The sequence below is a fragment of the Meriones unguiculatus genome, chromosome X (genome assembly GCF_030254825.1).
Source record: "Meriones unguiculatus strain TT.TT164.6M chromosome X, Bangor_MerUng_6.1, whole genome shotgun sequence".
Classification (NCBI taxonomy): domain Eukaryota; kingdom Metazoa; phylum Chordata; class Mammalia; order Rodentia; family Muridae; genus Meriones; species Meriones unguiculatus.
In genome coordinates this window covers 38,148,795-38,167,143 of record NC_083369.1, presented here as the reverse complement: position 1 = coordinate 38,167,143, position 18,349 = coordinate 38,148,795, and positions in this window count along the sequence as shown.

The window sequence follows — 18,349 nt, the reverse complement described above, 5'->3', positions numbered from 1 at the left end:
TATGAACTAATTTAAAGGGTATTAACATTTTTATAAATAGATAGTAAACATTTCCCATGTTTTTATTTTATTACAGTATTTATTTATTGTGTGTGTGTGTGCGCGTACGCATGCAGGTACCATAGTGGTCACAGGATAATTTGCAGGAACTAGTTTTCTCCATTCATATTGTACCCTGGGGCTTGTGTTCAGATTTTGGTTTGGTGGCAAGTGCCTTTATCTGCTGAACCATCTCACCAGCTCTATGCACATATTTCATAACCTATAAGGGAGCCCCTTAACTGTACAATGAAGTTTCCAGGATACAATGACAAGATTTAGAAGGAAATGCAAAAATTCAATTAAAGCTCAAAGGAAGGGAAGCACGGAGCCGTATTAAATACAAGAGAGATCAGAGCAGAGAAAATTATATACGAGGTAGTTACTGCATTAGTTATCTATTGCTGAGTTGCATCCACAAATTTAGTAGTTTAGAACAACAACCCTATTTGTCTCATAGTTTCTATGGGTCAGGAATCTAAGCATAACTTAGCTTAAGTCCTCTGCTTCACAAGACTACAATAAAGGTGTCAGTCAGGGTTTGGGACTCATTAGAAGAATCAGTAGAGGAATGACCCACTTCCAAGATCACACGGTTATTAGTATATTTTCAAATTTTCAATGACTGTTACACTTTGAACCCCCTCAGTTTCTGGTCTTAATTTCCTGACACATGACCTCTCCAACATGGCAACTTGCTTCATCAAAGCTAACAAAGCGACTAGAATTGTAAATCACAAGTAAAGCAATTGATGAAATGTGAAGGGTCCTGGGTTTGATATCCAGTAACACACACATACATACACACACACACACACACACACACACCAATGAGGTAAAGAATCATTGTTTAGCAAGATAGATGTTTCATTCCTAGGTAATCTAAACACTTAGGTAAAATCCTATCACTTTGTTGTATTCATAGTTTGTACACAAGTCTGTATGTCAACCCACACCTTGGGAGGGAATGACACAAGAACATCAATACCAAAAATGAGTCATCAAGGGATATCCTAAAGACTACTTATCACAGTTACAAAAAAACATAAGGTTAGGTAAGTTTGGAATCATTAGCTAATTAAAAATTTGCCAAAGGACTTTCCTAGAATCCCCTGATACATGGAAAAAACACGGTTCTTGATGTAAATTTAATTTCTTTTCTTTCTTTTTGTTTTTGTTTACATGTTTGTTTGTTTGTTTTTGTTTTTCAAGACAGGGTTTCTCTGTATAGCCTTGGCTTTCCTGGGACTCACTCTGTAAACTAGGCTGGTGTTGAACTCAGAGATCTGACTGGCTCTGTCACCTGAGTGCTGGGATTAAAAGTATGTGAAATACACAATGGAATACTACTCAGCTATTAAAAACAAGGAAAACATGAAATTTGCAGGCAAATGAATGGAACTATAAAAGATCATCCTGAGTGAGGTAACCCAGAAATAGAAAGGCACGTTTGGTATGCACTCACTTACAAGGGAATATTAGCTGTATAACATAGGATAGCCATACTAAACTCTACAGACCTAAAGAAGCTAAAGGAGGATGCTTAAATCTCATCAGAATGGCAAACAGAATAGACACCAGAAGCAGCGGAAGATGGGGAAGAGAATGGGAGTCTACTGTAGAGAGTCCTCTGAAAGGCTCCACCCAACAGAGGCTCGAAGCAGATGCTGAGACTCATAGCCAGACTTTGGGCTTGCAAGAAGTCTTATGGAAGAAGAGGGGGGAGATAGAAGGACACAGAGTGGACAGGAACCACACTAGGAGACCAACAAAGCTAAAAAGAAAAAAAAAAAAAACTGACCCCAGGGGGTCCTGCAGAGACTGATGCACCAACCAGGACTATGCATAGAGAGGACCTAGACCCCCTGCTCAGATGTAGCCAATTGGCAGCTCCGTCTCCATATGGGTTCCCAAGTAAGGGGATCAGGGCCTGCCTCTGTCATGAACTCAATTGCCTGCTCTTTGATGCGGTCTTGCCAGGCCACAGAGGAAGAGGATCCAGGCAGTCCTGATGAGTTATGATAAGCTGTAGGCAGATGGCAGGAGAGGAGAACTCCTCCTTTCTGTGGAAGAGGGGAAGGGGATGGGGGAAGAGGGTGTGATGGGAGGAGCTGAGGGGAGGGGCTTCAATCGGGATATATAATGAATAAATTTGTAAAAAAAAAAAAAGAAAAAGAAAAAAGAAAAAAAGAAAGAAATTTTAAAAGAAAAAATAAAAGTGTGTGATATCACCACTTGGCTTAATTTCTTTTCTTTATCTTTGTCCCCTTTTTCCTTTCCTTTATTAAGATACAGTCATGTAGCTTGGGCTGGCCTCCATCTCCCTGTGCAGCCAATGGTAACCTTGAACTCCTGATCATCCTGTCCCCAATTCCCTATTACTGAGATTATGCCACAATCAGCTTTGATTTTTTTTTTTTTTTTTAGTCAAGGTCTCACTATTTATTCAAGGCTGACCTGGAATCCACTATGTAGTCCAGAGTATCCTCAAACTCTCTATTCTCTATATTGTAAATTAGTAAATTGCCATGTGCCATTTGAATTCACTGAAAAGCTAACTTTGAAATTAGGATTGTCCCCAATCCATTTCAGACTGAAGCATGTTTGTCTCAAAGTGTCCTCCAAGTTCACTTGATTGAGGATGGGCCCCCATGCCTAATTCTGTGACAGAGAGAAACAACAACAGCAGAATAACCAAATAGTTAACGTTTTACTGTGCTAGAGGCTAAACCATTTCTAATAGATGTAACTACTATCCATCCTATGGTATTAATGTGCCTCCAGTGGAAAAGTGAAGCTGCAATTTTAGCCATAGCAGTTCTATCATCGAGAGTGCAGCCATTTGGAGAAAGCACAATGAGGAACTTCAGTTGACTGCCTTAACTTTTGCAATCAGTTTCTACTGGATGTCACAAGCTAATTTAGTATTATCTCTTTATGTTGTTATTTGGTCTTTTGCTTTGTTTTTACTTGGAAGCCTCACCCAAGGGGAATCTCTTTATGGTGAAGGTCATCTGACTGCCTTAAGGGGGCTTTCTTAGTTTATCTCTACTGAGTATCTAACTTTGATATTCTGTTATCAATCAATCATTTGCTATTCATTATTTTTCTTTGGCTTGCTATACACTTACTTATTTATTAAACTTAATAAACTCACTTATTCAAACTTATTCAAATATGGCTGTCCTAGGTAATTCTCTGTACCATACAGAACATCCTCATGTATCCACTTTCTGAGCATTGGAATTAAGGGCACCAATCAAGGACATGTGCAACTATATTCAGCTCAATTTTAATTTCTAAGAAAATTATGGTCCCTGGCAGAAGAGACTTCCAGGCTCATATAGCCAGATAAGTAGTACCTATATCCATTTGTGTAGCATTTGAGAGTTTACAAGTCTGCTTTCAAGTCATGACTTAATTTGATTTCCTTAAAAAAAGAAAAAAAAAACATTATGAAGCCAGATAGTAAAACTAATGTTTAAAGAAAATATATGGCTACCTCAGATCTTACAGTCAGTGAGAGGCAAACCAAGAATGAGAACGTCAAGTTTTCAGTTTATAGGTTACTACACTACAGTGTCTTCTCCAAATACCAGAGATACATTGATTTTTCTCCTACAGTAGGTAGGAGAAACCATCTTATCTTGCTGAGTTCTTATCCTTGCTCAGCTGTTACTAGCCAATCAGAGCAGTCTCACTCCATCTGCCAGCATTCCCACAGGGAATCAGAGAAAATGTTAATAAGACTCCCAGCACATTCTGTGGCACACAGCAAGTTCCTACAAAATAGAAGCTAGGTGTTAGTATTCCTTCAAGTGTTACATTTCAACCTCATTGTCAATTAAGTTCTACTTTTTCTCCTTAATCTTGATTGTAATATATCACCAGGTATAAGTTGCTTTTAGGAGCTATCAAGAGAGGAAGACTGTCTCCCATCACTTCCTACAAAGTGCATTTAGTTGTCAGCAGTGTGGCTCCCGAGTTTCTTCACAATTAAAAAAAAAAGCAGACTCTTAAATAGTGTAATAAACACTGAGTGTCCAAATCATGGTTTCTAAATGTCATTGCCTGGTCAAAACAGGCAGGCTTCTTGGAAAGTTGGCTGATTCTATTACTGAGGAATTGAAAATTTAAGGCGTCTGGAACATCTTCTGGTGTGAGAAAATAAAGAACTGTTCAAAGAAAGATGGAGTCACAGAGACTAAAAACAGGCAGGAGGCAGTTTGAATGGAGTGGTGGTTAAATTTGTGTGTCAACTTGATTAGACTGAGAGTTGTTAGAACACTGGTAAATCACCACTTCCAGGTGTGTATGTCAGCAAACTGAATGAGGAAGATCCACTTCAAATAGAATCAAGTATCATCTAATTAGATAAGGAGTCAAGTGGAATGGAGAGGAAGAAGGAAACATTCTTTTGTCTCTCTAGTTCTTCCCTCTATAATAGAAATGTTTTCTGCAATTGTTGCCCTTGGACATCAGACTCCAGCTACTTTGGACTCCAAGCATTTGAATTCTGGATATCAGCATATGTCTATATATTAGTGGGTTCTTGGTCCTTTGGTCTGGGCCAAGGCTGACGACCTGTAACATCTGCCTTTCTTGCTTTTAGACTTTCTACTCTACTTATCAAAGATGACCACTGAGGAACTTTCCAGCCTCTATGGTGTTGTCAATCAACCTAATTAAAACTCCTTATATATGTTTTATTGATTTTTTTTTCCTATGGAGGACCCTGACTAATATAAAGGTTTACTCCTAGTTGAATATGGAACACTTGAATGTTAGTATAAAGAATGGTATTAATATGCTATAACTTGCTGAGTCCATACAGATATATACATATCTATATACATATCTATCTATCTATCTATCTATCTATCTATATCCTTATATACCCACACATATATGCATATATGGATGGATACACAGATGATAGATTTATATATTATAGGTAAATATATAAGGATATATATCCTTACCCCTGAAGGTATAAGGAAAAGTTTCCTTTATATTAGAAAAAAACAATGCTAAAGGAATTATAGCAGCCAGTGATAGTGACTCACGCTTTTAATCCCAGCACTAGGGAAGCAGAGGCAGAGGGATCTCTGAGTTCAAGGCCACCCTGCTCTACATAGTGAGTTGCAGGACAGCCAAGGCTACACAGAGAAACTCCGTCTCAAAAACCCAAAAATAAATAAATAAATAAAATAAAGGGAATGAAAGTATTTGAAAATAACCATTTGACAATCCCAGTGATGATTTCAGGTGAATGTAAAAATGGGGTTCAAGTCTGAGGAATGATATAATTCCAATAAGTGTGATGCATATTTCCACAAGATGCTACTAAGTATAGTAACTCTGCTGGAAAGAATCTGGAAGACATTCTTTAACCATGTGATCACCATTAGTGAAACAAGTAGACAGTGTATGCCTCTTGATACTATGTAGCGAAAAGAATACACCATCACTCCTGCGCTTTTTCTACCAAAAATGCATAACCCGAATATAAGTATGAAAATTACTAGAAGAACTCAAATTGAGGAATAGCCTAAAAATAACTAGTTTGCATTCTTTAAAAATGTCAATGCCGTGAGACACAGAGACTGAAGAATTCTACCATAGTGGGGCTAAAAAGACAGAACAACCAAATACACATAATTCAGAGGAGACTTTTGCTATGAGAAACATTACTGGGGCCTAGAGAGATCTCAGTTGGTAGTGTTTGCTGTACAAGCGTGAGAACCTGAGTTCAATATCCAGCACTCATGTAAAAATCACGTGTTTGTAATTCCAGTACCAGGAGGTAGAGACACAAGGGGCCCTTGGGTTTGCTGGCCAGTCAGGCTATCCTAATTGTCAAGCCCTCCTGCTCCCAGTGAAAAACTCTACCTCAAGAAAGAAGGTTGATGGCTCCTGAGGAATAATGCTAGGTTTAACCTTTAGTATGCACATATGTGTGCACTTGCACCCACACACATACATGCACATGAATACACACACAAAGCGAGAATGTCTGTTTTCACCACTCCTATTTAACATAATACTATAAACCATTAAGACAAGAAAAGGAAATAAAAGGTATACTTACTGAGACTGAAGATGTAAGAAATGAAACTGTCTCTGTCAGGAGATATGATTTTCTATGTTGAAAGTTTCAAATAATAAAACAAGCCTCTTGTAACTAATAATAAATTATAGGAAAGTTATAAGATAACCACATTAGGACACAAAGGCCAACTGCCTTTTTTATATAGCAACAAGTAAAAGCTGGGATTGAAAACTTTAAAACACAGTGTCATCTATGTAAATATCCAAAACTTACTCAGGTATATATCCTAACAAAAATATGTACAAGGTCTATATGAGGAAAGATAAAAAGCCCCAATGATAGAAATCAAAGACAACCAAATGAAAAGAAATTCTACACACTCATATAGGAAGAAATAATATCAAGATATCAGCCCTGCCTACCTCATTCTAGACCAGCAGATCTCGACACCTTTGGGGTCACATAACACATATCCTGAATATCAGATGTTTATATTATGATTCAAAATCATAGAAAATTACAGTAATGAAGTAGCAATGAAAATAAGTGTATGCGCTGGAGAGATGGCTTAGAGGTTAGGAACACTGGCTGCTCTTCCAGAGGTCCTGAGTTCAATTCCCAGCAACCACATAGTGGCTTACAACCATCTATAATGATATCTGATGCCTCCTTCTGTCATGCAGGTGTACATGCAGACAGAACAGGAACTGATTGGCCTGCTCTTTAATTGTATACATAATAAAATAAATCTTTAAAAAGAAAAAGAAAAGAAGTTTACGGTTGTGGGTCACTACGTGAGGAGCATTATTAAAGGGTAGCAGCATTAGGAACGTTTAGAACCACTGCTCTAAAGATTCAGTGCCACACTAAACAAACTCCTTAAAATTTTTTGGACATCTATGGTTGTGAGCCTAGCCTTTAACAGCTGAGCCAAAGCAAAGAGGATGAACATCAGAAGAAGGAGAAAAGAGGGAACAAGTCAGAAGCCTGCCACAGAGGGCCTCTGAAAAGCTCTGCCCTGCAGACTATCAATGCAGATGCTGAGACTTATGGGCAACCTTTGGGCAGAGTGCAGGGAATCTTATGAAAGAAGTGGGAAAGAGTAAGATCTGGAGAGGACAGGAACAGAAGGAGAGCAACAGAACCAAAAATCCTGAGCACAGGGGTCTTTCCTGAGACTGATACTCCAACCAAAGACCATGCATGGAGATAACCTAAGACCCCTGCACACATGTACCCCATGGCAGTTCAGTATCCAAGTGGGTTCCATAGTAATAATAGGAACAGGGACTGTCTCTGACAGGAACTGATTGGCCTGCTCTTTAATTACCTCCCCCTGAGGGAGAAGCAGCATTACCAGGCCACAGAAGAAGACAATGCAGCCACTCCTGATGAGATCTGATAGACTAAGATCAGAAGGAAGGAAAAGAAGTCCTCCCCTATCAGTGGACTTGGGGACTGGCATGCATGCAGAGGGTGGAGGAAGGGAGGGATTGGGACGGGAGGAGAGAGAGAACCACAGGGGGGATACAAAGTGAATGAAGTGTAATTAATAAAGAATTTAAAAAAAAGAATTAAAAAAAATATTCTTGGACATCAAACCTAGAATAACAAATATAAGTGGAGGAAGGGAGGGATTGGGACGGGAGGAGGGAGAGAACCACAGGGGGATACAAAGTGAATGAAGTGTAATTAATAAAGAATTTAAAAAAAAGAATTAAAAAAATAAAAAAAAACATTCTTGGACATCAAACCTAGAATAACAAATATAAGTTTGAAAGAAAAAACAATGGAGAGTGACACTACCTGGTTTCAAGACTTACCCTAAAAATGTAATAAACTAGACAGTGTGGTACTGGTGAAAGAATAGATAAATATATCAGTAAGATAGGACAGAGAGCATGGAAGTGAGCACAGATCTAAACTAAGATCGTGGACAAGGGAGCAAAGATATTTCAATAGGGAAAAACTGATTTTTAAAATAAATGTTTCTGGAACAACTGGACATCTACATGCCAAAGCATTTATCTAGACAGAACTACATTTTCACAGAGTAGCTTAAAATTGATTATAAGCCTTACTATAAAATGCAAAATTATGAAATTCTCAAAATTTAACAAGTAAAATACAGGTGACCCTACCTTTAGCAATGACTTTTAGATCTAAGATTACACAGATACTATAATGAAAAAAAAATCAGTAAGTTTTGTTTTGTAAAAACAAAAAATTTCACCAGGCTGTGGTGGTATATGCTTTTAATCCTAGCACTTGGGAAGCAGAGGTGGATGGATCTCCATGAGTTTGAGGCTAGCCTGGACTACATCGTGAGTCCAGGACAGCCAAGGCTACACAGAGAAACCCTGTCTCAAGAAGAAGATAGAGAAGAGGAAGAAGAGAGAAAAAGAAAGAGTGAAAGAAAATAAGGAAGGAAAGAAAGATTTCTCTGCTGAAGACACTGCTTGTTAGGATAAAGAAAACACAAGCAAAATAAAGGAAGAAAATATCTCCAAAACAAAAAAGGGGGTTGTTAAGTATAGTAGTACAAGCCTTAATCCTAACACTTAACATTTTTCTACTCTTTTCTTGAGACATGGTTTCTCTGCGTAGCCTTGGCTGTCCTGGACAAGCTTTGTAGACCAGGCTGGCCTCGAACTCACAGCGATCTGCCTGCCTCTGCCTCCCTTAGTGCTGGGATTAAAGGCATGTGCCACCATGCCCAACTAAAGCCTAACATTTGAGAGGTTGAAGCAGGAAGGTGGAGAGTATATCCTGGAGGATCCAGAGCCCAGCCTAGGCTACATAGCATCACCTCTAAAAAAAAAAAAAAAAAAAAAAAAAAAAAATCAGTGATTAGGACTGGTGAGATACCTCAACAGGTGAAAGTTCTTGCTGTGAAACCGTGGTCACCTGAGTTTTCATCCATGGAATCCACATGTAGGTAAAAGGAGAAAACCAACTACAAGAAGTTCTTCTGATGGCTGTATCATCATCATCATAAATTTTAAAATAGAGTTGTTGGAGTTGGAGGAGAAAGGGATAAGCAGATAGAACATAAAGAATTTTTCATATTTTAAAAGTTTTATTTATTTATTATACTTTATTCACTTTGTATCCCAGCTGTAGCCCCCTCCCTTCTCTCCTCCCAGCCCCACCCTCCTTCCCTCTTCTCCCCCTATGCCCCTCCCCTAGTCCACTGATAGGGGAAGTCCTCTTTCCCTTCCCTCTGACCCTAGACTGGTTGCATTGTCTTCCTCTGTGGCCTGGTAAGGCTGCACCCCCCAGGGGGAGATGATCAAAGAGCAGGCCACTGAGTTTATGTCAGAGACAGCCCGGGCTCCACTTACTAGGAAACCCACTTGGAGACTAAGCTGCTATTGGCTACATCTGTTCAGGAGTTTTAGGTCCTCTTCATGAATGGTACTTGAATGGAGTATAGGTCTCTGCAGGCTCCCCTGGGCCCAGGTTTTTTGGCTCTATTGGTCTCCTTATTTAGCTTCTGTCCACTCCAGGTCTTTCTATCTCCCCCTTCTTTCATAAGATTCCCTGCACTCTGACCAATGTTTGGCTACGAGTCTCAGCATCTGCTTCAATATCCTGATCAGTAGAGTCTTTCAGAGGCCCTCTGTGGTAGGCTCCTGACCTGTTCCCTGTCTTCTCCCACTTCCGATGGCTGTCCTGTTTGCCCTTCTGAATGAAGATTGAGCATCTTCCCTAGGGTCCTCCTTCTTGCTTAGCATCTTTAAGAGTACAGATTTTAGTATGTTTTTGAGCATCTTCCCTAGGGTCCTCCTTCTTGCTTAGCATCTTTAAGAGTACAGATTTTAGTATGTTTATCCTATATTATACGTCTAATACCCACTTATAAGTGAGTATATACCATGTGTGTCTTTTTGCTTCTGGGATAACTCACTTAGGATGATCTTTTCTAATTCCATCCATTTGCCTGCAAATTTCATGATTTCTTTGTTTTCAATTGCTGAGTAATATTCCATTGTGTAAATGTACTACAATTTCTGTATCTATTCCTCAGTTGAGGGACATCTAGGTTGTTTTCAGATTCCGGCTATTATGAATAAAGCTGCTACAAACATGGTTGAGCAAATGTCCTTATTGTATAGTTGAACATATTTCAGATATATGCCTAGGAGTGGTATAGCTGGATCTTGAGGTAGCACTATTCCTAATTGTCTGAGAAAGTGCCAAATTGATTTCCAAGTTTACATTGTACAAGTTTACATTCCTACCAGCACTGGAGGAGGGTTCCCCTTTCTCCACATCCTCTCCAGCATTTGTTGTCACTTGAGTTTGTGATCTTAGTCATTCTGGTGGGTGTAAGGTGAAATCTCAGGGTCGGTTTGATTTGCATTTCCCTGATGACTAAGGACTTTGAGCATTTCCTTAAGTGTTTTGCTGACATTCAATATTGAGAATTCTATGTTTATCTCTGTACCCCATTTTTAAATTGGATTACTTGATTTGCTGCTGTTTAACCTTTTGCTTTCTTTATAGATTCTAGATATTAGCCCTCTGTTAGTTATAGGGTTGGTGAAGAGCCTTTCCCAGTCTGTAGGCTGTTGTTTTGTTCGACAGTGTCCTTTGATTTACAGAGGTTTTTCAGTTTCATGAGGGGATCCCATTTATTGATTGTTGATCTTAAAGCCTGTGCTGTTGGTGTTCTGTTCAAGAAGTTCTCTCCTGTGCCAATGAGTTCAAGGCTCTTCCCTACTTTTTCTTCTAACAGGTTTAGTGTGTCTAATTTTATGTTGAGATATTTGATCCACTTGGACTTTAGTTTTGTGCAGGGTGATAAATATGGATCTATTTGCATTTTTCTACATGTGGACATCCAGTTAGACCAGCACCATTTGTTGAAGATGCTGTCTTTTTTCCATTGTATGGTTTTGCTGTCTTTGTCAATAATCAAGTATCCATAGGTGTGTGGGTTTATTTCTGGGTCTTTGCTTCGAATGCATTGATCTACCATTCTGTTTCTATGCCAATACCATGAAGTTTTTATTGCTGTTGCTCTATAGTACAGCTTGAGATCAGTCAGGGATGGAGATACCTCCAGAAGATCTGTTTTTGTACAGAATTGTTTTAGGAATTCTGGGGTTTTTGTTTTTCTGTATGAAATTGAGAATTGTTCTTTCAAGTTCTATAAAGAATTGAGTTGGTATTTTGATGGGAATTGCATTGAATCTGTAGATTGCTTTTGGCAGGATGGCCATTTTCCCTATGTTAATCCTGCCGAGCTGTGGGATCTTTCTATCTTCTGATATCTTCTTCAATTTCTTTCTTCAGAGACCTGAAATTTTCTTCAAACAAGTCTTCCTCTTGCTTGATTAGAGTCACACCAAGGTTCTTTATTTTATTTGTGGCTGTTGTGAAGGGTTTGGTTCCCTAATTTCTTTCTCAGCCCATTTGTCTTTTGTATACATGAGGGCTACTGACTTTTTTGAATTAATTTTGTATCCAGCCCTTTGCCGAAGGCATTTGTCAGCTGTAGGAGTTCCCTGTTAGAATTTTTGGAGTCACTCATGTATACTATCATATCATATGTGAATAGTGATACTTTGACTTCTTTCTTTCTGATTTGTATCCCCTTGATCTCCTTTAGTTGTCTTATTGCTTTGGCTAGGACTTCAAGTACTATGGTGAAGAGATATGGAGAGAGTGGGCAGCCTTGTCTTGTTCCTGATTTCAGTGGGATTGATTTAAGTTTCTCTCCATTTAGTTTGATCTTGACTATAGGCTTGCTGTATATTGCCTTTACTATGTTTGGGTATGTGCCTTGTATGCCTGATCTCTCCAAGATTTTAAACATGAATGGGTGTTAGATTTTATTAAATGATTTTTGGCATCTAAGGAGATGATCATGTAGTTTTTCTCTTTCAGTTGGTTTATATGTTGAGCACATTGATGGATTTCAGTATATTGAACCACCCTGCATGCCTGGGATGAAGCCTACTTGGTCATGGTGGGTAATACTTTTTATGTGTTCTTGGATTCGTTTTGCCAGTATTTTATTGAGTATTTTTGCATCAATGTTCATAAGAGAGATAAGACTGAAATTCTCTTTTTTGTTGGGTCTTTGTGTGGTTTAGGTATCAAGGTGACTGTGGCCTCATAGAATGAGGTTGGTAATGTTCCTTCTGTTTCTATTTTGTGGAATAGGAGTTAGCTTTTCCTTGAAGGACTGGCAGAATTCTTCCCTGGGCTTTTTTTGGAAGGGAGACTTTTGATGACAATTTGTATTTATTTGGAGGGATATAGGACTATTTAACCTAGTTACCTGATCTTGATTTTATTTTGGTAAATGGAGTCTATCCAGAAAATTGACCATTTCATTTAGATTTTCAAATTTTGTAGCACATAGGCTTTTGAAGTAAGACCTATGGATCCTTTGGATTTCCTCAGTGTCTGTTGTTATGTCCTCCTTTTCATTTCTGATTTTGCTGATTTGGATTGTTTCTCTCTGTCTTTTAGTTAGTTTTGCTAAGGGTTTGTCTATTATTATATTTTTTGTTATTTAAAACCATTTTAACTTTAAATATATTTTGATCATATTCTTCCTTTCCTCCAAGTTCTTTCAGATCCTCTTTCCCTCCCTACCCACCCAACTTTAAAGTTATTTCACAAAAAAAGCAATACAACATCAAAACCAAGAAAACAAGATAGAACACTACCCAAAACAAAAACAAAACTCCAACTGTAACCAAATAAAAGCACACAGAAAAACTGTGGAGTTCATTACATGTTGGTCAACTACTCTTAAATGTGTGGCTTGTCCTGGGGTGGTTGATATACCCAATGTCACACCACTGGGAGAAAAAAAACCTGATTTCCCCTCGTCCATAAATGATAGCTCACTTGTTTTAATTTTAATATAATTTCTTATTTATAACAATTTATTTACTTTGTATCTCAGCTATAACCTCACCCTCGTCCCCTTCCAATCCTACCCTCCCTCCTTTCTTCATCTCCTCCCATGCCCCTTCCCCAGTTTACTGAGAGTGGAGGACCTCCTCCCCTTCCAGCTGATCCTAGCCTAGCAGGTCTCAGCTGTCTCTAACATGAACTCAGTGTCTGGCTCTTTGACAGTTCAAAAAAAAAAAAAAAACCTATCACACCAGAGTTGGACAAGACAAAACCAATGGAATTCCTTCCAACAGCCCAAGAAAAGGCACAAGAAACAGAAACCCACTTATTCACATGCTTAGGAGTCCCATAAAAACACTAAACTGAAAGTCATAATATATACTGCAAAGGACCTGATGCAGACTTGTACAGGCCCTGAACTTGCTGCTTTAGTCTCTGTGAGTTCATATGAGCTGCGCTCATGATGATTTAGAAGGTCTTGTTTTCTTGGTGTCCTCCATCCTCTCTGGTCCTTACACTCTTTCTATTTAGGATCCATAGACTACCTAACAGAATCCCCAGTACCAGGTATGAGAAACCTCTTTTTGAGTTGTTGGTCAAGGGAGTCCAAGAGACTCCCAATATAATGTAGACTACTGTTTTTGCCCTTGGTTGTTGCCCAGAAGAAGGTTGAAGGTAATTCCCTATTGCTACAGAAACCATACACTTTGGTTACAGGATGTGGAACAATCTATCTGCGCCTGACCCAATAGTGTCTTCCCTGGGGAGTAGCTTTTCTAACACCAGAAGTTGCAATGTAAGCTGCCAAGAGAAGAAAGTAATGAATAGTCCTACCCAGCTGTAATAGCTATGAAGCACACTGATCAACATGTCAAGATATCTCTAAAGGTTCGATAGTGGTACTCATATCTTGGTGGTTACCAACAGCTGTCTGATTGGCCTTAAGGCTAGTGCAACTGGAAGGAAGTTGTATCTAGTACTAGAAACTCGAGTGACAAAACTTTTTCTGGGAAGAAGAAACACTCATCTACTCACCCCAGATAAGGAGCTCACAAGAGACCAAAATATAGATAGCACCAAAGTCCAACGTGGTGAACGAGTTTAATTGGGGTTTCTTATAGGAATATTGGTGTCTTAGTCAAGATTTTTAAGTGTTCTGCTAAAACATCATGACCAAAATGTTGTGGAGGAAAGAGCTAATTTAGCTTACACTTCCACATGGTAATCCATCATTGAAGGAAGCAAGGGCAGGAACTCAAAGAGGACAGGAACCTGGAGGCCGGAGCTGATGAAAAGACCATGGGAAAATGTTGTTTATTGGCTTGCTCAGCTTGCTTTCTTATAGAATCCAGGACCATGAGCCCAAGAATGGGAACACCCACAACAGACTGGGCCCTCCCCAATCAATCATTAATTAAAAAAAAAAAAGGTTCTACAACGCAGATCTTATGGAGGCATATTTTCAATTGAAGGTCCCTCCTTTCAGATAACTCTAGCTGTATCAAGCTGACATAAAACTAGCCAGCATAATGGATGAAGGGTTGCTTACAGGAGTGGAAATGACTTAAAGACAACTGCATCACCAAGGGTGAAAGTTCACAAAAGCTGGGGAACATGCATACTGTACAGCCTTTAGGCAGCTCATCAGGTTAAAGAGCGTCCCTTCCAAATGACTTAGTTGGTGTAAACCTCTTCCAGGCAGCTCGGCAGCCAGTCTGGTCTCAGAATCGTAGCAGTTTTTTTTTCTACTTTAAATCTCAGCTGGTCTGAGAATCTTTTGTGCAGCTCACATTGTTTTTTCCTCTGAGAGAGACGCTCAGATTTTACTGTTTACTCTGGTAGGGAGGGGCCTAGTGAATCTGGCTAGTTTCAGAGCAGTCTTGAAGCTATTTTTTTTAGTTGTTTGCCTTTCTGTTTAGGGAGCTCCCCTGAAGAATGGAATGTTTTGATCTCAGAGGAAACTGTTAGATAACAGCAATCTAGCCAACTACCCCAGGCTGATGAGGTTATGGATCTTAGAGAAGAACTTACTACCATCAATTTACTAGACTAGCATCATTCCTAACCGAATTCTAAATCCTTATCCTTATACCTACAGGTAAGTGTAGCTCTCAGCCCTCATCAGCCCTTTGCAAGAGACAGAGACTGTTACAGGAAAACCACAACTGGTCAGAATGCAGAGAACAACTGATGGTGGGATTCCCAGGCCCAATAGACAAAAACATCTATGATGTGACTCCTGCACAGGATCAGGGATCAGGGATCATCATGGAAGAGGGGTAGAAAGATTAGATGAGCCAGAAGACCAGGATGTCTATGACATCATATCCTTTAGCTGTAACAGGGAAGCTACACCCATGAATTCTCAAGAATATAATTGGCAAAACAAGACCTGAATAATTCTAACAATATTTGAAATCCTAGTGTATATGGGGAAATCTCATGTATCCTCTCCTCTAGAGGAAGCAATACAAACAATTAACAACTGATGATTGAGGGAGACCCAGAATTTCCCAGGATGAGCTCCCTAATTGGTTATCTAATACCAATTTCTCAGCCCTGAAATCACACACATCCACTTAACAGTAAACAATTCAGCAGGTTGTATTTACATACATGTATGCCAACAATAATTAAAGAAAAAGAGACCATGAATTTGAGAGGGAGTGGGGGAGGACATGGGAGGGGTTAGAAGGAGAAGATAGTGGAGGAAATCATGTAATATCTTAATTTAAAAATTTAAGAATGTACAAGCTAAGTGTGGTCATTCACACTTGAAATCCTAGCACTCTGGGAGCTGAAGCAGGATGATTACAGTGAATGTGAGACCACTCTGGGACCAGCCAAGGCTAAGTAGTGAAACCCTTTTCAAAACTGGTATCTTAACCAAATCAACCAACGAACCAAACAACCCCCTCCACCCCCACAAAAAAAAAAAAAACCCTTGAATGTACTCAACCGCACAAGCATCTATCTTCATTCTAGTTCCCAGAACCTATAAATGCAATTGGACTTCTTATCACGGTTTCCACATCTGAAGTTTCAATTAAGAATTGAAAATATTTTTCTAACTGTACTGTACATATAAAGAATTTTTCTTTGTCACTGTTCCTAAAATAACAGAGTATAATAACTATTTACATAGCATTTACATTATATTAGGTATTATAATCTAGAGATGACTTAAGTATATGGGAGGATGTGTGTAGGCTATTATGCAAATACTACATCATTTTACATAAGGAACTTGAGTGTCTGTAGGTTTTGGTAACCAAGGAGAATCCTGGAACCAGTTCCCATTGGCTACCAAGGGATGACTGTGTAGGCTTAGACTATCCGCCTAACAGCCACACAAGGAAGTGCTAACAGTGGAGATCCTGGGTGTAGAACTGGGAAGCAGAGGATGAAGACAAAGGCACTTATTTTTCACTGATTTCTTTCTTATGCCAATCGAAGATTTTATCTTATGCACTTATTACATACTCTAAAATTCTTCTAAAATACTATTGTTTCCAAAATGCCTACACTGCTTTTTCTAATTTCTCTTAAAGAATAGTCTTTATACTACCTCTCAAAATAATATCAAGGGGAAAGAAAGTACTAAACCTGACTAAATAAATCTAGAGAAAGTAAGGAAAAGCCAGGCGTGATGGTGTATACCCTAATCACAGCACTTGGGAAGTGAAGGCTGGTAGCTGAGTTTAAATCCAGCCTCTACTATGTACTATGTTTAAAGCAACATTAGGCTAGATGAGACCTTATCTCACTTTCCATTCCCCTGAAAAAAAATCATAAAAAATAGCAAAAACTATAAATATGCCAAAAAACATTACAGAAATTAATTCTGTATCTATATATCCATTCAAATGAATATTTTGTGGTAATTTAGATATTTAGGAAAAATTCTAATTGGAGCCCAGCAAGATTGCTCAGAAGGTAAAGGGACCAAGCCTGATGATCTTAGTTTGATTCCAGGAACCCACATTGTGGAAGGAGACAATAGACTACCACAAGTTGTCCTCTGACCTCTCTATAAGCACACCACATCACACACGTAAGAAATTAATAGATGAAGAGAAAAGAGAATTTAACTGACAACGTTTGTGAGACAATGGGAGTACAGAATTGAACATATTCTATACTCAATTTTGATCTCAAATTTGTTTTTTTAAAGCTTAAAATGAAGGCTAAATACATCAGTCAAGATTCTAACATTCATTGTATTGGGATGAAGAATTTGTTTTCACCAATGAACATATATTAGAGCTATAGAAAATTGGGGCGGTGTTATTTTGTTGTTTTGGGACTTTGGAGAAGAGGATTCAGTTACTAACATTCCTCCAGTTAGTCAAATGAATTTATTTAAGTTTTTGGACCTATATTTTTTGTGGTGGTGGTGACATTACAGGTAGTGGTTTTGGGGATCCAGTAAAGGGTCTTGTACATACTAAACAAGTGCTATACCATCAATCTATATTGCAGACCTTGGATTTTTAAGAGTTTTTTTTTTCCTCACACTGACTTCAAGCTTCCAATTCCCCAACCTTCTGCCAAATGATCAAATTATGAACTTGCAGCACCATGCCTGACCTATGTCTCATGCTTTAATACATCTGCTTATTTATTTTACTTATTTATTCATTCTCCTGTATAGTGACCTTACATCTTATTCCCTTCCTAATCCCTTAAAAGACAAATATTAAAATATGTTGGTTTTGATTGATTGATTGATTTTTTGAGATAGGGTTTCTCTACATAGTCGGGAACTTGCTCTGTAGACGAGGCTGGCGTTGAACTTATAAAGATCTTCCTGCCTCTACCTCCCAAGTGCTGGGATTAAAGGCATGCACCACCACTGCCTGGCTACATTTATTTTAATTAATTAATTAATTCGTGTGTGCGTGTGTGTGTGTGTGTGTGTGCGCGCGCGCGTGTAGAAGTCAATGGAGCATTGCATTTCCTGGAGCAGGAGTTACAGGTAGTTGTGAGCTGCCTGATATGGATGCTGGAAACCAAATTCTAGTGCTCTGTAAGAGCAATTGTACACTCCTAACCTATGAGCCATCTCTCCAGTTCTTTATTATTATTATTATTATTATTATTATTATTATTACTATTATTATTATTTCTTTGTGCACTGGTGTTTTGCATACATGTCTGTGTGAGTGTATCAGACAGTTGTGAGCTGCCATGTAGGTGCTGGGAATTGAACCTGGGTCCTTCAGGAGAACAGTGTTCTTAACCACTGAGCCATCTCTCCATCCCTCTCTCCAGTTCTTTAAAGGGTTTTTATTGTTTTGAGATAAGGTCTCAAGTAACCCAGGCTGGCTTCAAACTTACTAGCCAAGGCTGAAGTTGAACTCCTGATCACCATGCCTT